At 36.0% G+C, this 24,235-nt stretch overlaps 1 non-coding gene across 1 annotated transcript; it reads right to left on the minus strand.

Annotated features, from left to right (window-relative positions):
- Positions 1-5,610: 5,610 nt before the first annotated feature.
- LOC112849063 (U6 spliceosomal RNA) lies at positions 5,611-5,717 on the minus strand. The gene has a single exon (XR_003222512.1). It is a non-coding gene; the product is annotated as a U6 spliceosomal RNA (small nuclear RNA).
- Between the last annotated feature and the right edge of the window lie 18,518 nt (positions 5,718-24,235).

Consider the following 24,235-nt stretch of genomic DNA (forward strand, 5'->3'; position numbering starts at 1 on the left):
AATAATGCTTAAGTAGCAAGGTGAAAGGGGTAGATGTTAGGCTCCAGAAGCTTCTACAGAGATATGAAGAGATACATCACAGTAGAGAAGATTGGGCAGAATAATACTAAGTTTGTTTGGAAACTGCAAATTAAATCACCACTTTACATGGTTTTACCCTTTTCTGTATTGTTTATATAAAAAATAAGTAAGTTAGTTTCCAGATCTTTTCTTCTGAAATCCCTCTCCTGCAAAAGTCCATCTCCTACTCCCTGGAGGTCCACTCTTGAAGTGTTTTTGGTCTACAATCCTAGAACTGTATTTTTAAAAATACCTTTTTTGACCTAGATTCAAAATAAGAAATGTATTTTACATTACAATACACAAATCACTTGCTCACACACATAAACACCTGTAATAAAAGTTTCTGTAATAGTTATTATATTATGTGACTAGTACTAGCATTTTCTATTGTTTTATTCAACTTAAAACAATGTGACTTACTAAACTAACTTCATGACACACCAATTGGTAACAACCTGCAGGCTAAAAATGATCTAGAAATTTTCTACGCATGTATACAAATTTTATACAAAAATGTGATAAGACCATACAAATTATATCTTTGTTACATTGTAGCTGACTTTAAGAAAAATTTTATTTAAATTCAAGTTAGATAACATAAATGTAATATTAATTTCAGGTGTAAAATTTAGTGATTCAGCACTCACATATAACACCCAGAGTTCATCACAAGTGCACTCCTTAATCCCTATCACCTATTTAACCCCCCCACCCCCACACCTTTCCTCTGGTAAACCATCAGTTTGCTCTCTATAGTTAAGAGTCTGTTTTTTGGTTTGCCTCTCTCTCTCTTTTTTGCTTTGCTCATTTGTTTATTAAATTCCACATAAGAGTAAAATCCTATGGTATTTGTCCTTCTCTGGCTTATTTTGGTTAACACAATACTCTCTAGCTCCATCCATGCTATTGTAAATAGACATTATAGCTGTCTTTATTCAGTCTTTTTTACACTGTTAATATGTTCTTAGTGTCACTAAGAGCTAAAGCATACCTATATCCTCATTTGCACTTTCTTTACTTGTAATTGCATTCTGGAAGCAATAAATTATTTTCTTGGGGCACCTGGGTGGCTCAGTTAGTTAAGCGTCTGACTCTTGATTTTTGGCTCAGGTCAGGGTCTCATGGTTCGTGGGTTTGAGGCAGTGCAGAGCCTGCTTGGGATGCTCTCTCTCCCTCTCTCTCTATCGCTCTCTTTCTCTCAAAAGTAAATAAACATTTAAAAATAAAACAAAGTAAAATAAAACAAAATAAAATATTTTCTAAAACGACTTTCTAAGGGAGTGCCTGATTGGCTCAGTTGGAAGAGCATGAGACTCTTGATCTCAAGGTCATGAATTCAAGCCCCACATTGGGTGTAGACATTATTAGAAAGAAATAATAAACTTTAAAAATAAATAAATAAAATAAAACGGCTTTCCAAGATATAGAACAGAAGTATCCGGTAGAGTAGTAACCTTCTTATGTCACAGATCAAAGAGATATATTTTCAAACTTCCACAAGAAATCCTATATTTTTATATGGAATTTCCTGTCAAACAGGCCAAGCTGTCTACATCATTCTTACTCACTGAAGTGGAATTTGAGGGTGGAGGTATTATTGCTTGAAAGAGTTATGAGTAATGTCAAGATCTCCCTCCTTTATGCCCCTGCTATGCCCTTTTATGTATGCATGTTAAGCTAGACTGTTTAGTTATTAGTTTTGTTATGTAAATAGTGTCATGAATTTAATCACAGACCTTTATGCTTTTCATAAGAGGTGAGAAATATGAGAAAGTGTTTACATTTTAAGAAGTGCAAATAAAACGTACAAAAATGTCCTACTGCAGCTGTATAATTTTATTAATAATTTCTAGATACCAAGTAAGCTATAATTTTTATTTAGAAAGAATAAGCATCAACCAATTTTAAATGGTAACATTTGGTAACTGACATAATAAACTAAGGTATTGCACTTAAGAATAAAAAATAGGGTATGTTTCTTACAACTTTTAACTCTTTGGGTTTTTTTACTTTTTATGTTGAAGTGACTTCAGATTTAATAATAACGTTAGGGGTGCCTGGGTGGCTTGGTCAGTTAAATGCCAGATTTCGGCTCAGGTCATGATCTCACGGTTCATGGGTTTGAGCCCTGCATCAGGCTCTGTGCTGACAGCTCAGAGCCTGCAGCCTGCTTCAGTTTCTGTGTTTCCCTCTCCTTCTGCCCCTCCCCACTTGCATTCTGTCCCTCTCTCTTAAAACTAAATAAACATTTAAAATAATAATAATAATAAAGTTACAAAATAGTACAAACCACTCAGCACCAAGATCTTGGTTTCTAAATATTATTCTTCAATAAAGGGAACAAGGTTCTGGAGAAATAGCCCATTTAGGACAGGGACAAGGAAAACACAAGATAAAAGAGAAGCATGTGGAAATATCAAAAAGCAAGGCAAAGCTCACAAACCAAAAGGATGGGGATATATCAAAAGGCCATAGGAGATCACCAGGATTTCCAGTAGTTAAAGCTGGAAACATTTCGGTGATAGAATAAATAATGTATTAGATTTAACTCAAAGAATGAAATAAATACAGCTGAGTCCATAGAAATATAAATAATAAATACACAGAAAAGAGTCAAATATCCATTATAAAGGAATCCAAATGATATAACATAGAAACTATCCTGTCCAGGAGGTGAGGCTTAACCTGCACCCCACCCCAGCCTTTGAGACTGGGCTGGACTTAGTGACTCCCTCCCAAACAGAGTAGGAAAAATTGGAACTTTACAGAGGAGAAACCTGGCAGATACTACCTTAAGATATCAAGGTTTACATCACCAGAGATACCATGTTGATAGCATCTACTCCTGATATGATGTGACAGAAAGGGTACTTCACTTCTGTAGTATTCTAAGAAGCCATAACCCCAGTCTAACCATGAGAAATACATACAAAAAACAAAATTGGGGGATATTCTTAGAAATATTTCTAAGATTATTTCTAAGAAATATTTCTAAGATATTTGAGTTTCCTCAAAACTGTCAATGTCATGAAATTTTTTTTTTAAAAAGGCTGAGAGGGGCGCCTGGGTGGCGCAGTCGGTTAAGCGTCCGACTTCAGCCAGGTCACGATCTTGCAGTCCGTGAGTTCGAGCCCCGCGTCGGGCTCTGGGCTGATGGCTCAGAGCCTGGAGCCTGTTTCCGATTCTGTGTCTCCCTCTCTCTCTGCCCCTCGCCCGTTTATGCTCTGTCTCTCTCTGTCCCAAAAATAAATAAACGTTGAAAAAAAAAAAATTAAAAAAAAAATAAAAAAAAAATAAATAAAAAGGCTGAGAAACTGTCACAGACCAAAGGAGATTGAACAGAAATGACAAACAAATGCAATGTGGTACACTGGACTGCATCTTTGAATAGAAAAGGGACATTAAGGGGCACCTGGGTGGCTCAGTCTGTTAAGGGCCTGACTCGATTTTGGCTCAGATCATGATCTCATGGTTGGAGAGTTTGAGCCCTGCATTGGGCTCTGCACTGACAGTGTGCAGCCTGCTTAGGATTCTCTCTCTCTCCCCCCAACTCCTCTCTCTGTCCTTCCTCCGCTTGTGCACACGCTTGCTCTGTCTCTCTCTCTCTCTCAAAATACACTTAAAAAAAAAAAAGGACATTATGTGATTAAGGTCTGAAGTTTAGAGGAAAATTCATAGAAAATAGGTGAAATCTGAATAAAGTCAGATTTAGGGGTTTAGTTAATAGTAATGAACCAATATTGGTTTCTTAGTTTTCAAAAATGTACCATGGTAATTTAAAATGAAAACTAAAATTGGGCAAAGTGTGTACTATCTTTTAAACTTTTCTGTAACTCTGAAATTATTCCAAAACTTAGAAGTTTATTTTTTAAACAATATAATTTCCATAAACCCTTCTTCATTCAGATTCCCCAAACTTAACATGTGCTTTATCAGTGTCTTTCTCTCCCCTCTACAGACTTTTCTGAATTTGAAAACAAGTTGCAGACATCATTCCCCTTTATAAATATTTCAATGTAGTTCCTCAAAAAGTACATTAATCAAAATAAGGCACTTACCATTAATATAGCACTATCCAATTTACAGACCTTCACATTTTGCCAATTGTTCCACTACTATCTTTTATGACAAAAATAGAATAATAAAATAAAAGTAATTTTTTCCATCTTGACCAATGACTCAGCCCAGTGTCATACACTGTATTTAACTGTCATGTCTCTTTAGACTTTGATCTGAAGCAAGTTCCTCATTCTTTGTTTTTCTTGACCTTGACATTTTTTTTTTTTTAAGTTTATTTATTTTTGGGACAGAGAGAGACAGAGGATGAACGGGGGAGGGGCAGAGAGAGAGGGAGACACAGAATCAGAAACAGGCTCTAGGCTCTGAGCCATCAGCCCAGAGCCTGACGCGGGGCTCGAACTCACGGACCGCGAGATCGTGACCTGGCTGAAGTCGGAGGCTTAACCGACTGAGCCACCCAGGCGCCCCGACCTTGACATTTTTTTAAAACAACAGGCCATTTTTGGTGAACTATCCCTCAGTTTGGGTTTAACTGAAGTTTTTTCATGTTTAAATTCAGGTTACATTTTTTTTTTTATAAGTTCATTTGCATTTTATTTTCTCTTTAAAAATAAAACACACACATGTATACACAGAAGAAAGCAGATCCACTGAAAATGAGAGTGATATCCACTCAGTGCTACTAGCAGGATGGGCCAGGGTTTCCACTTCCACGGTCTGGATGAGAAGTGTTTTGCATTTGTTTGGCTGAGTCAGTTTCACCATTCATCAGGTGTTCCAGGTGAGTCATTCAGTTTTGGTTTCTCTCTGAAAGACCCCCTTTGGAGGTCGCTGTATGGCCCACATGTGTTTGTTTCTGCTGCCAAGCTAGTCTAATCAGATGACAATATGGCAAAGGCTCCCGCATTTCCAGCTGCCCAGAGTTTCTTTCTTTCTTTTTTTATTTTAATTGCAGTATAGCTAACATACAGTGTTATACAAGTCTCAGGTGTACAATTTAGTGATTCAACGATTCTATACATTACATAGTGCTCATCATAAATGTATTCTTTAATCCGCATCACCTAGCTCCCTCATTCCCCCACCCACCACACATCTTGGAACCATCAGTTTGTTCTCTATGGTTAAGAGTTTGTTTTTTGGTTTGTCTTTCTCTTTTTCCTTTGCTTCTTTGTTTTGTTTCTTAAATTCTACATATGAGTGAAACCATATGGCATTCGTCTTTCTCTGGCTGACTTATTCCACTTAGCATAAGAATCTCTACCTTCATCCATGTAGTTGCAAATGGCAAGATTTAATTCTTTATTATGGCTGAATATATTCCATTGTATATACATATCACTTCTTTATCCATTCATCTACTGATGGCCACTTGGGCTACTTCCAAATTTTGGCTATTGTAAATAGTGCTTCAATAAACATAGGGGTACATGTATCCCTCCGAACTAGCATTTTTGTATGTTTTGGGTAAATACCCAGTAGTGTGATTCACAGAGGTAGGGTAGTTCTATTTTCAAATTTTTTTTCTTTAACGTGGAAACCTTCACAAATTTGAGTGTCATCCTTGTGCAGGAGTGCCATGCTAATCTGCTCTATATCATTCCAATTATAGTACATGCACTGCTGAAGAAAGCACTCTATTTTTAACTTTTTGAAAAACCTCCATGCTGTTTTCCACAGTGGCTGCACCAGTTTGCATTCCCATCAACAGTGCAAGAGGCTTTTTTCTCCATATTCTCACCAGCACTTATTTCTTGTTGATGTCAGCCATTCTAACAGGTGTGAGGTGATATCTCATTGTAGTTCTGATTTGCATTTCCCTGATGAGGAATGATGTTGAACATCTTTTCATGTTGGCCATCTGTACATCTTCTCTGTAGAAAAGTGTCTTCATGTCTTTTTTAAAAGTTTTTATTTAAATTCCAGTTAATTAACATACAGTATAGTATTAGTTTCCTGTGTATAATTTAATGATTCAACACTTACATACAACACCCAGTGCTCATCCTTACAAGTGCACTTTTTTTTTAACATTTTATTTTGAGAGAGCTAGACAGAGCACAAGTGGGGCAGGGGCAGAGAGAGAGGAGGGGACACGGAATCCTAAGCAGGCTCCAGGCTCTGAGCTGTCAGCACAGAGCCCGACGCGGAGCCTGAACCTACCAACTGCGAGATCATGACCTGAGCTGAAGGTGGCCACACAACTGACTGAGCCACTCAGGTGCCCCAATACAGCAAGTGCACTTCTTAGTCCCCATCAACTTTATAAACACTGGAGCGCTTCGAATTAGTATTTTTGTATTCTCTGGGTAAATACCTAGTAGTACAATTACTGGATCATAGGGTAGTTCTCTTTTTAACTTTTTGAGAAACCTCCATACTGTTTTCCACAGTGGTTGCACCAGTTTGCATTCCCACCAACAGTGTAAGAGGGTTCCCCTTTCTCCACATCCTCTCCAAGACCTCTTATTTCTATGCTGTAAATTTTAGCCATTCTGACAAATGGGTAGTGATATCTCATTGAAGTTTTGTTTTTCCCTGATGATGAGTGATGTTGAGCATCTTTTCATGTGTCTGCTGACAATCTGTTTGTCAGATTGTCATGAAGAGAAGAGAAATGTCTCAAGTCTTCTACCCATTTTCTAATTGGATTTTTTGTGTGTTTTGGGTGTTGAGTTGTATCAATTCTTTATATATTTTGCATACAACCTTTTATCAGATATTTCATTTACTACTAACCTTTTATCAGATATATCATTTGCAAATATCTTCTTCCATTCTGTAGGTTGTCTCTTAGTTTTGTTGATTATTCCCTTCACTGTGCGGAAGCTTTTTACTTTGATGTAGTCCAACAGTTTGGTTTTGCTTTTGTGTCCCTTGCCTGAGGAGACATATCTGGAAATATATTGCTATGGATGATGTTAGAGAAATTACTGCTTGTGTTCTCTTTCAAGATTTTTATGACTTCAAGTCTTAAATTTAGGTCCTTGATCCATTTTGAGTTTATTTTTGTGTATGGTGTGAGAAAGTGGTCCATTTTCATTCTTTTGCATGTAGCTGTCCAGTTTTTCCAACACCATTTATTGAAGAGACTATCTCTTTCCCGTTGCATATTCTTTCCTCCATTGTTAAGGATTAATTGATCATAGAATTGTGGGACATGTTACATATTTTGTAATACCACAGAAGTGATATTATGCTCTTCTCAGTACATACTATCAGGATATATTATGTCTATTTGTCCCATTACTAATAATGTTGACAACCTGGTAAAAATGTGGTAAAAATACTGTAAAGTTGCAATTTTTTTCCTTCAGTGATTAGTAAGTGTCTTGTGGGGAGGTATTTTGACACGGTAAAACCACCCTCCTTTGTCAACTCTTCATGTATTAGTGGTAGGATCCATAGATGCTAACTGCTTGAAACATTTCCCAGCTATGTTTACATAGATGGCTTCCATATCAACTCATCTAGCTCTATAAAAAAGCATGATGGCATTTTCATTAAGATTATATTAAAATTATAAATTAAGGAGAACTATCTTTTCATTGGTTCAAATCTAGTTGTGTATCTTTTTTTTTTTTTTTTTCAATGTTTATTTATTTTTGGGACAGAGAGAGACAGAGCATGAACGGGGGAGGGGCAGAGAGAGAGGGAGACACAGAATCGGAAACAGGCTCCAGGCTCTGAGCCATCAGCCCAGAGCCCGACGCGGGGCTCGAACTCACGGACTGCGAGATCGTGACCTGGCTGAAGTCGGACGCTTAACCGACTGCGCCACCCAGGTGCCCCTAGTTGTGTATCTTTAAGAAGTATATTAAAGATTTATTCAAATAGCTTTTGTATAATTCTTGTTATATTTATTCCTAAGTATTTTATCTTCTTTGTTGGTGTTAAATTGGGGTTTTCCCTAACATTATATCTGCTAACTGATAAGTGGTTGTATATGTAAAGGATTTTAGGTTCTATTGAATTATACTGAATGGTAATTTTATAGCTTAGTGGTTACTGAATTATTTTGTCTGAGTTAGTTTTAATGATTCTCTAGGTCAGTAGTACACAATCTTTTTCTATAAGATGTTAAAATGTTTTCAGCTTTGTTGGGTCAGACCATTTTTACCACAACTCTCCAACAGGGCCAGTGGAAGGAAAAGTAGCTACACACAATACACAAACAAAATGATATGACTAGATTTGGTTACTGGGTTCCTTTACTGATCCCTGCTCTAGGGTTTTCTAGATATACTACCTTAACTGCAAATAGAGATTGTTGCCTTATTTTCTAACTGTTATGACTCTACTGATTGTTCTGGTTTAATTGCATTGCCTAATATCTCCAATAAAATGTTTAATAGTGTTACTGGATATCCTTGCCTTGTTCCTAATGTTAGTAGTGAAAATGCCCTTAGTGTTACCCATTAAGAAGATGTTAAGAAAATATTCATTGATTCCTCTTTGTTGAGTGTTTTTACTAGGTGTTTATTTTTGAAGGTCATTTAAGTGTCTATATATGATTTGTTTCCTTATGTACAACATGGCAGGGGCACCTGAGTGGCTCAGTGAGTTGAGCATCCAACTTTGGCTCAGGCCATGATTTCATGTGAGTTTGAGCCCCACGTCGGGCTTGATGCTGGCAGCTTGGGCCTGTCTGTCCCCTTTCTCTCTACCCTTCCTGGCTCATGTTCTCTCTCTCTCTCAAAAATAAATAAATAAATAAATATAAATATAAATATAAATATAAATATAAATATAAATATAAATATATACACACAATATGGCATATTCTATTAATGGGTTTCCTAATATTTAGCCAACCTTGTGTTCCCAGAATAAATCCCACACTGTCATGGTATATTATTTTCTTAATGCACAGGAATTTGTTAAGTAATATTTTATCTATTTATAGTTGATATCAGTCTTTAATTTCTTTTTTGCACTATCTTTAAGAATTGGTATTATTCACTTTCAATGGTCTGGAATAATTTATAGAGCACTAAGACTATTTGGTGTTTAGATATTTCATAAAATATCCTTGTGGAACTATATGGGCCTGGTGCTTTTTTAGAAAGTAGGTCTTTGTTATCTTTCTCTATGTCTTCTACAGAAACTAGAGTATCTCAAATGTCAAATGTGTCAGGTTTTTTTTTTTTTAATATTTATTTATTTACTGGGATGGGGTTGGGGAGCAGAGAGAGAGGGAGAGAGACAGTCCCAAGCAGGCTCTGCGCTGTTAGTGCAGAGCCCAATGCAGGGCTTGATCTCACAAAGTGTGAGATCATGACTTGAGCTGAAATCAAGAGTCAGACACTTAACCAACTGAGCCACCCAGGTGCCCCAACAGTTTCAAAAAACCATATTTACCTTGGAAATTACCTTTATCAACTAGGTTTTCAATTGCATTTAAAAAGAGGTTTGCAAAGGAGGTTCTTATAATATTTTTTTAATTGAGCTATAATTCCCATATCATAAAATTTACCTTTTTACACTAATATGCGATAAAGTGTACCCTCCTATCCCAAATTCATATGTTGAATTCATCTAGTACTTCAGAATGTGACTATATTTGGAGACAGGACCTTTAAAGAAGTAATTAAGGTAGAAGGAGGAGATGTGGATGGGCCCTAATTCACTATGAATGGTCCTCATCTGAAGAGGAGATTGGACACAGACAACACACAGACCATAAGGTGATCATGTAAGGACACAGTGAGAACACAGCCATCTATGAGCCAAGGAGAGCCCTCAGAATAAGATCGACCATGCTGACACCTTCATCTCAGACCTCTAGCCTCCAGAACTGTGAAAAATAAACTGCATTGTTTAAGTCACCCAGTCTGTGGTATTTGTGATGGCAATCCTAGCAAACTATTACATAAAATACTCAATTCACATTTATGCAACCATCACCACTGTCTACTTCCAAAACATTTTCATCACATAACCCTGTACCCATTATCTGTAACTCCCAATTTCTGCTTTCCTCAGTCCCTGGCAACCACTAAATCTATTCTCTATCTCCTTACGTGCTGATATCCATTTGTCCCAGCACCATTTGTTGAAAATAGTTTTCTTTCCCCATTGAGTTTTCTTGGCATCCTTGGTGAAAATAAGCTGACCATAAAGACGTTTATTCTTGTACTTTCATTTCTATTCCATGGAACTATGTCTGTCTTTATGCCGTTTATTTTTGATGGGGGAGTGAGGGGTAATAGACATTTTCATCAACTGAAACAGAACTTTTTATCCTCATTTTCTCTTTCGTTTTGGAAATTAGTTTTATGTAGTTCAAGTTGCTGTCACTTCTGCATTTCTGTGAACAGGACTGACTGGGGCAGTTTATAAGATTCCTGTATCTTACATAGGATAGAATATCCTCTGCTTTTAGTAAAGAATGATTTCTTTACTGATTGGATCTGGGGGGCAGGGCAACATGAAGGGATTTGCCCTTCTGTTTTTAAAAATATTCTTCTGTCTTGCAGGATCCTAAATTTTCCTCTCCTGCTTTTTTTTCCTTTTAACTATTTAGTTTCCAAAGGGCAATTTCCCATCATTTTTTACCTTTCTTCCCCAAAAGATATGCCTTTCCAAAATTGCTTCTGTGTGTCCTTTACAAACATGTAAGTCCCTTTCCTGTAGTGTGCTCTGATTTATAAGTAAGCTTTTTTTTTTTTTTTTCAAAACTTCAGTATTTAGGGAAGAACTTCCTTTCCTGAAGGTGATTTTAATCAATCGTAAGCATGTCACTAGCTCCTTTCTTGCTCTGTGCAATTTTTCCCAGACCACCCTTGCTGTGGTGGCTTCCACAGGGGCATGAATGATAGCTTATTGTGAGTTGATATTCATTTTTCTATTTACAGATAATCTGAAGTTTGAATACTCTCTTTGTTCTAGTTATGTTAAAACATGGGATTATGTATAGTTTTATTTGTTCTTTATTGTTTTTTGGAGGATGTGTATGGAGATTCAGATTCACGCATTTGCGGTTACTTCAGTTATCCAGTCTATCTTTTAATATTTTTGTGAATATTTTGTTTGTTTTTCCTGGATGAAGAACTGTCAGGCTCTTAATGGTCTGAGGTATGTTTACTCTAGTACTGCAACGGTAATACTGCTCCAGAGCAATATTGCAACTGACTAATCTTCACTGACTCAATGGTCAATATAGTATAAAGGTAATTACTATAGATACTGTACTCCTACCATGGCATTAAAATAATTCATAAACTATGTGGCATTTAATCAGTAATGACAACTGTAGAAGAAAAACTTGTTAACTAAATGCAAAATAAAACAACAGTCTTACATACAGAAGGAAATTCTTTTAAGGTTCTTTTTCTACTAGAAAATTATTTTTCCTTAAACAGTCAGGTTTAATAAATTACAGGTTTATCATAATGTCTATATAAGAGAGCATTTGATTCACAGTCCATACTACTTTTGGCTTTTCTTGAGCTTTGCTTACCAGAATACAGCCCACATGAAAAACCTAATGAACACGATATTAAAAATATCAAATGAAATTACTGTCTCCTTATATCTTAAAGAATGTTTATCTATACTTAATAGAAATTAACCTGGAAGTAGTTTTAGTAAAAGATATTTCGTTTTAGTAAAGAGATTTTTTTTTTTAAGTTTATTTATTTATTTTGAAAGACAAAGAATGAGTGGGGGAGTGGCAGAGAAAGGCAGAGAGAGAATCCCAAGCAGGCTCTACGCTGTCAGCATAGGCCCAACGCAGGGCTTGATCTCATGGAACCATGGATCATGACTTAAGCTGAAACCAAAAGTCAGATGCTTAACTGACTGAGCCACCCAGGTGCCCCAGTAAAGAGGTTTCTTTAAATTACTGTGACTTACTATTTTTATTCTTGGAGCTGCAATAGCATTACTTAGGTGTTATTATACTAATTTTACTTTACATAGGAGTTAGAACTGATTACTGGGAATTTGAAACTATTCAGGTTCTATCAGTTAAACAATATGTGATCTTAGGTAAATAACTTTGCTTCTCTCAACTGTTGTTTTTTTCATATGAAATACGTAATTATTTGATAATATCTATTATGAGAGGTTGTGAAAGGTTTAATTAGTGTTTCCAAAATCCTTTTAAATATTCAAATGAAAAAGAGTCAATGCAAATTACCAATAATTATCAGTTTGGCTAGTACACATTACTCCACTAACCACCATTGCCAGAACACTCATTGCGGTATCTTAGGAAACTAAGTATAGCTCCCAAAAACCTACTATTCCCCTCAATATAAAACGATTTTACTTTTTTTTTCTTTCTTGTTTTATTTTCAAATTTTTAGTTAAATTCCAGTTAGTTAACATTCAGTGCAATAATATTGGTTTCAGGAGTAGAATTCAGGGATTCATCACTTACATACAACATCCAGTGCTCATCCTAACAAGTGCCCTCCTTAAATGCCATCACCCATCTAGCCCATCCCCTACCATCCCCTCCATCAACTCTCAGTTTGTTCTCTATTTTTAAGAGTCTTTTATGTTTGTTTCCCTCGTTCTTTTTTCCTTTTTTTCCTTCCCATATGTTCATCTGTTTTGTTTCTTAAATTCCACATATGAGGGAAATCATATGGTATTGGTCTTTCTCTGACTGACTTATTTCACTTAGCATAATACACTCTAGCTCCATCCATGTTGTTACAAATTGAAAGATTTCATTCTTTCTCGTAAAATCATTTTACTAATAGGTATTGCTGTACCATACATATAAGAACATTTAGCCCTTTTATCAAATACTATACATGGTATACTATTATAAAGTCTTTTTCTTTTTAACATAAAAATATTTTATGGGGACCTGGGTGGCTCTATCAGTTGAGTGTCTGACTCTTGATTTCAGCTTGGGTCATGATCCCAGGGTGCTGGGATCAAGCCCCATGTCAGGCTCCACACTGAGCGTGAGGCCTGCTTAAGATTCTCTCTTTCTCCCCACCTCTGTCCCCTCCCCTGCTCATGTGGGCATTCTCTCTCTGAAATATAAATAAATAAATAAATAAATAAATAAATAAATAAATAAATATTTTAATAGGAGCTACTGCTACTTCACGTAATAAAAATAATTAGTCTGGGCGCCTGGGTGGCTCAGTCAGTTAAGCATCCAACTTCAGCTCAGGTCATGATCTCACGGTTTGTGTGTTTGAGCCCCACATCGGGCTCTGTGCTTACAGCTCAGAGCCTGGAGCCTGCTCCAGATTCTGTGTCTCCCTCTCTGCTCCTCCCCTACTTGCACTCTGTCTCTCCCTCTCTCAAAAATAAACAAACATTTAAAAATAAATAAATAAATAAATAAATAAATAAATAAATAAATAAATAAAATTAGTCCTTTGCACCATATTTCCATATAACAGTGAGTTGACTTTTAATATTGCCTGAATCAATGTTTTCTTTCTTAATAGCTCTTGGAATCAAAAATTTTCTATCCAGGAGTGCCTGTGTGGCTAAGTCAGTTGAGCATCCGACTTCAGCTTAGGTCATGATCACATAGTTCTTGGGTTCTAACCCTGTGTCGGGCTCTGTGCTAACAGCTCAGAGCCTGGAGCCTGCTTCAGATTGTGTCTTCCTCTCTCTCTGCCCTTCCACTGTTCATGCTCTGTCTGTCTCTCTCTCTGTCTCTCTCGTTCTCAAAAATAAACTTTAAAAAATTTTTTCAATAAAATTTTTCTATCCATACTATAATAGTATCCAAAAGTACTAACAATAATTTTTATATTTCTAATGAGTATAATCATGTCTTACACAATTAAATAGTGTCTTAAACTGAAGATTTCTCAGCAACAATATTTACTCTACCTGTCCAAAACATATTTAGTGAATATACACTACTATCATATAATTACCACTTAACTATTTTAAGCAACTTACAAAAAACAAAATCCCAAAACTTCCTTGTTTGCTCCTTTGTTTAACATTTAAATGAGTCTGGCTCTGTGCTGAGCGTGAAGCCTGCTTGAGATTCTTCCTTTCTCTCTCCCTCTTCCCTTCTCCCCTGCTTGAGCTCTCTCTCTCTCTCTCTAAAATAAAAAAAACAAAAACATTTACTGAGTGCCCATGGTTTACAAATATGGTCTCTAGTTATCTCAGATATTAAAAATAGCATGTGGTGACAGAGCAAGGAATACAGGATGGAGTCAGACATACCCAGTAGCCTCAGAAGGGACAATGACACACAACTGAAGAACAAGTATCCCTTGTTAAACTGAGCATGCCATTCCAAAGGACATTGTTGGATCTTATAGACTGAATCAATATTTAAGTTGGCCCAAGCACATCACTATTAAAAGGCCATGATTAGAAACAAAACCCTGAATTCTCATTCTTCATGGAACTTAGAATAAATGTCAGTGGATGAAAATCTAATATTTTGTCTCTGTGCTTTCATTATTCAGTCACCCCAAATATAGCTTCTCACTTACATGTATTTTTTAAATTTTTTGTTTATTTATTTCTGAGAGAGACAGAGAGAGAGAGAAAGTAGGAAAGGGGTAGAGAGAGGAGACACAGAATCCAAAGCAGGCTCTAGGCTCTGAGCTGTCAGCACAGAGCCCAATGCGGGGCTCAAACTCCTGAACCGCGAGATCATGACCTGAGCTGAAGTCGGATGCTTAACCTACTGAGCCACCCAGGTCCCCCTCACTTACATATTTTTTTGAAATTTATTTATTTTGAGAGAAGAAAGTGTGAGTTGGGGAAGGGCAGAGATGGGAGACAGAATCTCAAGCAACTCGGTGCTTGACCTCAGGAACCGTAGAATCATAACCAGAGCTGGAATCAAGAGTTGGATGCTTAACCAACTGATCCACCCAGGCACCCCTCACTTCTATTTGAATCCTATCCCTATGGCGGGTTCCAGTTGTAATACCACATCCAAAAATACTCCAATGGATTTTATTCATCCTGTATTGCATTGCATTGTATGAATTTAGAATTCCTCCAACCTATGTATTGATCTTAGCTACTTATCTCCACTATAGGAGTCCATAGTCCTGGGACTTTTACTCATATGGCATTACAATACAAATGCCTTACTGGTAGAAAAAGTCAAACATGTAAGAATCCTTCGAAATTGTTAAAAAATTAAAAATGGGAAGTAATGAAAATGTTACCACCTTCACATTTTCTGACTCTGAAATATATAAGCTGTCAATACTATTTCTCATTGCTAGTATAAGTAACTGAATCAAGTTATCCTAATAAAATTCTGAAAGTGTTTAAAACAGGAAACTAAAAAATAATAAAAAACAGGAAACTATTTTAAGATACTTTTAAAATATTAATGAAAAGCATACTGAATGTCTATGCTAAATTATGAAACTACAACACCACACCGAATATGAGCATAAAGTTTTCAAATTCTGTCTTACCAACTGCCTCAAAATAATGAATTTATTTTAAATAAGTCACAAATATAAGCAATCCTAGAAGAGTTGGCTATTCACCTTTTAGATAAATGTTCTTTTAAAAAGCCTTGAGAATTTGACATTAATACTGTATTTCTTTCTCATATTTTAACATCTATGAAAATTTGAAGGACATATAGAAAGTTTTATTCAGATATTTTTGAAAAGTCTGTCTTTTGTATTTAAAAACAAGGAGCGGAAGGTACATGCTTCCAGTTATGGAATGAATTAAGTCACAGGGATGAAAGAGAATATAGTTAATGGTAATAACTATATAATAGCATCATATAGTGCCAGTAGCTACATTTGTGGTAAGCATTGAATAATGTATAGAGTTACCAAATCACTATGTTGTACACCTGAAACTAATGCAACATTGTATGCCAACTCTATTTTTCTTAATTTTTTTTAACGTTTATTTATTTTTGAGACAGAGAGAGACAGAGCATGAACGAAGGAGGGTCAGAGAGAGGCAGACACAGAATCTGAAGCAGACTCCAAGCTCCGAGCTGTCAGTACAGAGCCCGACGCGGGGCTCTAACTCACACACCGTGAGATCATGACCTGAGCTGAAGTCGGCCGCTCAACCGACTGAGCCACCCAGGTGCCCCTAACTCTACTTTAATAAACAAACAAATAAATAAATAAAGTGAAAATACTCCCAAGAAGAACTCCCAAGTTCTCCCAAGAAGAAAGGAAAAGAAGCAATAGTGTGTCTGAAAAAAAAAAAAATCAATCCATAATAATGGCTTTTTAGAAGAAATTTAGAGTATGAACTGTATCTTCAGTTCTATTTAAAAGACTTTTTTAAAAGACTGTTTAAAAAAACCAATTTCCTGTTTTAAACACTTTCAAAATTTTATTAGGATAACTTGTTTAGTGATTTATACTATCAATGAGAGATAGTATTGACAGCTTATATATTTCCGAATCAAGAGAAAATGTGAAAGTGGTCACATTTTAATTACTTCCCATTTTTAATTTTTTAACCATTAAAAGACTTTTTAAATAGAAAATATTTCAAGTCTATTTAAAATACTTCTTCAATCTATAAAAATTTTAAATGTCAATTTCTTCCTTTTAAATTATAGAAAGATACCATAACTAACTCAATGAGTTGCTATTCAAACATGTAGAATATAAATATTTGAATAATTTTATTTTATCTTATTTGCTATTAAACTCAACAATTTATTTGTAGACGGCAATTTCTACCATAAACACTAATCATTTAAATCAACTAATCATTTTGCAACAACATGGACGGAGCTATAGAGTATAATGCAAAATAAAGTCAGTTAGAGAAAGATAAATACCATATGATTTCACTCATATGTGGACTTGAAAGAACAAAACAAATGAGCAACAACAACAATAACAAAAAGAAACAAAGCAAAAAATGCTCTTAACTATAGAGAACAAACTGATGGTTACCAGAAGGTAGCTGGGTTCGGGGATGAGTGAAATAGGTGAAGGGGATTAAGAGTACATTTATTATTATGAGCACTGAGTAACGTATAGAATTGTTAAATCACTCTACTGTAACCTGAAACTAATGTAACACTGTATGTTATATATGCTGGAATTAAAATTAAAAAAAAAATAATAAATAATAAAGTCTGGCAATTCAAAGACACTACTTTCCTAATATCAGGCATGCAATTTGCAAAGCAATTATAAAAGAGTAAATTCTATGAATTATAAATACCACTTCTAATTTTTTATACTATTAATTTCTATTACTAGTACTTATTACCACTTATTTTATAACATCTTATTTAGTTACCTGGGCTGCTATAACAATATCACAGACAACATATCTCTCTCTCAGTTCTGGAGGCTGGGAAGTCCAAGATGAAGGTAATGGTAAGGCTCCACTTCCTAGTTTATAGACTGCTGTCTTATCATTGTGTATTCACATTGCTCTCTCCTTCTTACAAGGGTACTAATCCAATTATGAGGGTCCCACCATAATAACACAGACTAAACCTGTTTATTTCCCAAAGTTCCCACCACTAATATCATCACTTTGGGGATTAGGGTTTCAATATATGAATTTGGGGCGAGGGGTGGGGAAACATGTTTATTTCAATGCATAACACTAATGGACAGGATGGAAAGTTTCTCAATCTCATAAAGTGTTACAGTCTAATATTTCTTAGAAAAACTATGTTCAATAGAATTTATATTACCTATATATATTCTACGTGTTACATAGATTTCATGGTTAAACACGATTTAATCATGAAAAATGTTTGGGCAAATTTAACTGGCAAACAAAGTTTAATTAAAGAAAAATACTACAGGGGTGCCTGGCTGGCTCGGTCGGTTGAATGTTTGACACTTGATTTTGGCTCAGGTCATGATCCCATGGTCGTGGGATCGGCTCGGCGCTGCCGAGTGCATCTGGGGTGGATCGGGCTCGGCGCTGATCGTGAAGCCTGCTTAGGATTTTCTCTCCCTTCCTTTGCCCCTCACCCCCACTTGTTCACCCTAGCTCTCTAAAATAAAAATAAAAATAAATTACTACAAAACTTCATTTTGATGTGCTAAATAGAGCCATGCTTAGTTTTTAGTAAAATCTACAGAATTAAAACATTTCTAATCAATGGTAATCCAAAAGAATATTATGAGGTATTAAAAAAAAAAAAAGAAAAACCAAAAATATTCTATAAATTAAATCTAAATGTGATTCATGTCATAGTCATCAGCCACCATGAAAAAGACACATTATAAAATAAAATTTATGTACACATCTTACAGTGCAAATATTAAGAGAATGCATTCAGTTACAGATACATAGAATGTTTTTTTTTTCAATTTTTTCTCTAATATTTTTTTTTATTTTTATTTTTATTTTTTAAATTTTTTTTTCAACATTTATTTATTTTTGGGACAGAGAGAGACAGAGCATGAACGGGGGAGGGGCAGAGAGAGAGGGAGACACAGAATCGGAAACAGGCTCCAGGCTCTGAGCCATCAGCCCAGAGCCCGACGCGGGCTCGAACTCATGGACCGCGAGATCGTGACCTGGCTGAAGTCAGATGCTTAACCGACTGCGCCACCCAGGCGCCCCTCTAATAATTTTTTAAGGATTGATGAAGGTTATTCTAATATATTCCTGAATTAAAAAAAAAAAAAAGACCTTGTGTTTTAAGTTGGTTTCAGGATTTAAACTGAGAGAGAAGTACAAACATTTCTCATATGTATCCTGTCACCACACATGTATAGCCTTCCCCCATTATCAACATCAGATACCAAAATGGCATACATATATGTACATATATATGTGTGTGTGGGTATACATACACACACACAAATACATACATACATATATACTTTTTTTTAAAAACCAGGGATGAACCTACATTGACCCCTCACTATTACTCAAAGTCCACCTTAGATTTCATCTTGCTATGTAAATTCTATGTTTGGATAAAAGCATAGTTAGTAACTTATATTTAGCATTATAACATTATACAGAGTATTTCCACTTCCTACAAATCCTCTGTGGTATGCCTATTCATCTCTTCCCAATCCTACTCCTGGCAACCATCAATCTTTTTGTTGACTCCAGTATTGCCTTTTCCAAAATGTCATATACTTGGACATAGCCTTTTCAGAATGGTGGCTTTCACTTAACAATATGCACTTAAGTTTCTTCCATGTCTTTTCATCACTTGAAGCTCATTTATTTTTTAGCTCTGAATAATATTCAATCGCCTGGATGTGCCACAGTTTATTTACCCATTCACCTACTAAAGGACATCTTAGTTTCTTCCAAGAATAAAGCTGCTTTAAACATTCATGTTCAGGTTTTTCAAGGGACAAAAGTTTTCAACTCCTTTGGGTAAATACCAAGTAATGCAACTGCTGGATATTGTGGTGAGAGTATGTTTCATTTTGTAAAAAAACATTTTCATTTGTAAGAAACTATCTTCAAATGTGGGTATACCATTTTATATCCTCACCAGCATTATATGAGAGTTCTACTTCCTCATCAGCATTTGGTATTGTCAGTGTTCCGGATTTGGGCTATTCTAATAGCTATAACAGTGGTACCTCACTGTTTTAATTTGCAGTTCCCTGATGACATATGATGTGGAACATCTTTTAATATGCTTATTTGCCATCTGTACATCTTCTGTGGTGAAGTGTCTGTTAAGGCCCTTGGTTCATTTTAAAATTAGGTTATTTTCTTATTGCTGAGTTTTAGGTGTTCTTTATATATCTTGGATAACAGTTTTTTATCAGATGTGTCTTTGGCAAATATTTTCTCTCACTCTGTGGCTTGACTTCTCACTATCTTGACTGTCTTTCACAGAGCAGAGGTTTTTTATTTTAATGAAGTCCAGCTTACAATTATTTCTTTCATGGATCATGTTCTTGGTGTTTTATTTAAAAAGGTATAACCAGGGACGCCTGGGTAGCTCAGTTGGTTGAGCGTCCGACTTCAGCTCAGGTCATGATCTCACAGTGTGTGGGTTCGAGCCCCACATCAGGCTCTGTGCTGACCTCTTGCTCAGAGCCTGGAGCCTGCTTCAGATTCTGTGTCTCCTTCTCTCTCTGCCCCTACCCCGCTCATGCTTTGTCTCACTCTGTTTCTCAAAACTAAATAAATGTAAAAAAAAAAAAAAAAAAATTAAAAAATAAAAATAAAAAGGCATAACCAGGGCTTCCTGGTGGGCTCAACAGGGGGAGCATGCAACTTGATCTCCAGGTTGCTAAGTTCGAGCCCCACAATGGGTGTAGAGATTACTGAAAAATAAAATCTTTTTTTAAAAAAGGCATAACCATATCCAAGGTCTCTAAGTTTTCTCCTGTTTTAGCTTGTGTAGTTGTATAGTCTTGCATTTTATACTAGGCCTATGATCCATTTTGAGCTAATTTTGATGAAGGGTGTAAAGTCTACTTAGTAGTAAAGTCTACTTCATTTTTTTTGGGGGGGGGGGGCATGTCGATATCCAGTTGGTCCAGCACCATTTGTTGCAGTGACTGTGTCCATCGTGTTGCCTTTGCTACTTTGTCAAAAAACAGTTGACTACAGAGGCACCTGGGTGGCTCAGTCAGCTAAGTGTCTGTTTGACTTTGGCTCAGGTCATGATTTTAAGGTTCTGGAGTTTGATCCCTGCATTGGGCTCTGTACTGACAGCTCAGAGCCTGGCACCTACTTCAGATTCTGTGTCTTCTCTCTCTCTGCCCCTCACCCACTCGCATTCTGTCTCTCTCTCTCTCGAAAATAAACAAACATTAAAAAAACTTAAAAACTTTTTCAAGTTGACTATAAACGTATATGTGTATAAATATATTTAAGTATATACAAACATATACACACATGTAAGTATTTACATACATATATATATATATACATACAAAGGTCTATTTCTGGGCTCCCTATTCTATTCCATTCATCAATGTCTACTCTTTTGCCAACATCACACTACTCTGATTACTTTAGTTATATAGTAAGTCTAAATGTTGGGTAGCCATCAGTTCTCCAACTTTTTTCTTCTCCTCCAATACTGTGTTGGCTATTCTTAATTTTCTGAATAAACTTCAAAATCAGTTTGTCAGCATCTATGAAATGACTTGCTGGGATTTACTGATTGTATAGAACAAGTTGGGAAGTACTGACATCTTGATAATATTGAGTATTTCTATCTGTGAACATGAAATTTCTCTCCATTTATTTAGTTCTTCTTTGATTTGTTTACCAGAATTTTAAAGTTTTCTTCATACAGATCTTATACATATTTTGTACATTAGCATTATATCCTGGAACTTTACTATAATTGCCTGTTAGTTCCAGGAGGTTTTTTTTTTCCTTTTCAAATTTTCATTTAAATTCTAGTTAGTTAACATAGAGTACAATACTGGTTTCAGTAGGATTCAGTGATTCATCACTTACATACAATGCTTATAACAAGTGCTTCTTTGTATTTCTGTGGTATTGGTTGTGATCTCTCCTTTTTCATTCATGATTTTATTTATTTGGGTCTTTCCTGTTTTCTTTTTGATGAGTCTGGCTAGGGGTTTATCAATTTTATTAATTCTTTTGAAGACTCAGCTCTTAGTTTTGTTGTTTGGTTCTACTGGCTTTTTTTTGTTTGTTTGTTTGTTTGTTTCTATACTGTTTATTTCTGCTCTAATCTCTACTATTTCCCTTCTTCTGCTGGTTTTAGGCTTTATTTGATGTTCCTTTTCTAGCTCCTTTAGGTGTAAGATTAGGTTTTATATTTGAGACATTTCCTGCTTCTTGAGGTAGGCCTCTATTATAATATACTTCCCTCTTAGGACTGCCTTTGCTGTAGCCCAAAGGTTTTGGACTACCGTGTTTGCATTTTCAGTTGCTTCCATGTACTTTTAATTTCCTCTTTAATTTCCTGGTTAGCTCATTCATTCTTTAAAATAGGATGTTCTTTAGCCTCCATGTATTTGTGGTCTTTACAAATTTTCTTCTTGTGGTTTGCTTCAAGTTTCAGAGTATTGTATTCTGAAAATATGTATGGAATGGTCTTAATATTTTTGAACTTGTGAGGGCTGATTTGCGATCCCATATGCAATCTATTCTGGAGAATGTTCCATGTGCACTCAAAAAGAATGTGTATTCTGCTGCTTTAGGATGAAATGCTCTGAATATATCTGTTAAGTCCATCTGGTCCAGGGTGTTATTCAAAACCATTGTTTCCTTGTTGATTTTCCTCTTAGGTTATCTGTCCATTGTGGTAAGTGGGGTGCTAAAGTCAATGACTTTCTTTATGTTTGTTATTAATTGACTTATATATTTGGGTGCTTCCAATTTGGGGACATAAATATTTACAATTGTTAGATCTTCTTGATGGATAGACCCCTTAATTATGATATAATATCCTTCTTCGTCTCTTGTTACAGTCTTTGCTTTAAAATCTAGTTTGTCTTATATAAGTATGGCTACTCCAGGGGTGCCTGGGTGGCTCAGTCTGGTAAGTGTCTGACTTCAGCTCAGGTCATGATCTCGCAGTTCACAAGTTCAAGTCTGGCATCGGGCTCTGTGCTGACAGCTCAGACCCTGGAGCCTCCTTTAGAATCTGTGTCTCCCTCTTTCTTTCTGCCCCTCCCCTGCTCATGCTTTGCCTCTCTCTCTCTCAAAAATAAATAAAAACATTTAAAAATTTTTTTAAAAAGTATGGCTACTCCAGCTGTCTTTTGATGTTTATTAGCATGACGGCTCTCGATCCCCTCAAATTTTTTTAATTAATTTTTTATGTTTATTTATTTTTGAGAGCAAAAGAGACAGAGTGCAAGCAGGGAAGGGGCAGAGAGAGAAAGGGGAACACAGAATCCAAAGCAAACTCCAGGCTCTGAGCTGTCAGCACAGAGTCCAACATAGGGCTTAAATCCACGAACTGTGACAGCATGACCTGGCCTGAAGTCAGACGCTCAACTGACTGAGCCACCCAGGTGCCCCTTCCCTCAGCTTTCAATCTGCAGGTGTCTTTAGTTCTAAAATGAGTCTCTTGTAGCCACCATATAGATGGATCTTGTTTTTTTAATCCATTCTGATACCCTATGTCTTTTGATTGGAGCATTTAGTCCATCTATATTCAGAGTGATTACTGAAAGATATGAATTTAGTTCCATGGCATTACCTGTAAAGCTGGATTTCTGGTGATGTTCTCTGTTCCTGTCTAGTCTTTGTTGCTTTTGGTCTTTTTTTTTTTTTTTTTTTTTTTTTTCACAAAGAGTCCCTGGGTTGGTTTAGTAGTCATGAACTCCTTTAGTTTGTGTTTGTCTGGGAAACTCTTTATCTCTCCTTCCATTCTGAATGACAGCTTTTCTGGATAAAGTATTGTTGGCTGCATATTTTTCCCATTCAGCACATTGAATATATATATATATATGTATATGTATATGTATATATATATATATACATATATATATACATATACATATATATATATATCCTGCCATTTCCTTCTGACGTGCCAAATTTTTGTGGACAGATCTCCTGCAAACATGATCTATCTTCCCTTGTAGGTTAAGAACTTCTTTTCTCTTGCTGCTTCTAAGATTCTTTCCTTGTGTATTTATTTTGTGAATTTCACTATGTCTAGGCAATGGCAGGCTTTTAATTTAATGGGAGTTTTCTGTGCTTCATGGATTTCAGTGTCTGTGTCCTTCCCCAGATTGGGGGAGTTTTCAGCTATAATTTGCTCAAGTAAACTTTCTGCCCCTTTTTCTCTCTCTTCATCTTCTGGGGCTCCTATGATAAGAATGTTATTACACTTCAAGAAGTCACTGAATTCCCTAAATCTACTTTCATGATCCAATACCTTTCTTTCCCTTTTCTTAGCTCCATTAATTTCCACAATTTTATCTTCTATATTGCTGATTCATTCCTCAATGTCATTCATCCTTGTTGTTATGACATCCACTCAGGTTTGCATATTGGTTATAGCATTTGCAATTTCATTCTGACTAGGTTTTAGTTCTATTTTTTTTTCTAATTTTAGAGAGAGAGTGAGCGCATGAGCAGGGGAGAGGGGCAGAGAGAGAGAGAATTTTAAGCAGGCTCTATGCTCAGCATGGAGCCCATTGTGGGGTTCGATCCCATGACTGTCTTGATTACAACCTGTGACAAAATCAAGAATCAGACACTCAACTGACTGAGCCATACAGGCACTCCTGATTTTAGTTCTTTTATCTCTGCAGTAAGGGATTCTCTACTTTTTCTTCTATGCTTTTTTCAA

Source organism: Puma concolor, chromosome C1 (genome assembly GCF_028749965.1).
Source record: "Puma concolor isolate L17-30 chromosome C1, mPumCon1.1.hap2, whole genome shotgun sequence".
NCBI lineage: Eukaryota > Metazoa > Chordata > Mammalia > Carnivora > Felidae > Puma > Puma concolor.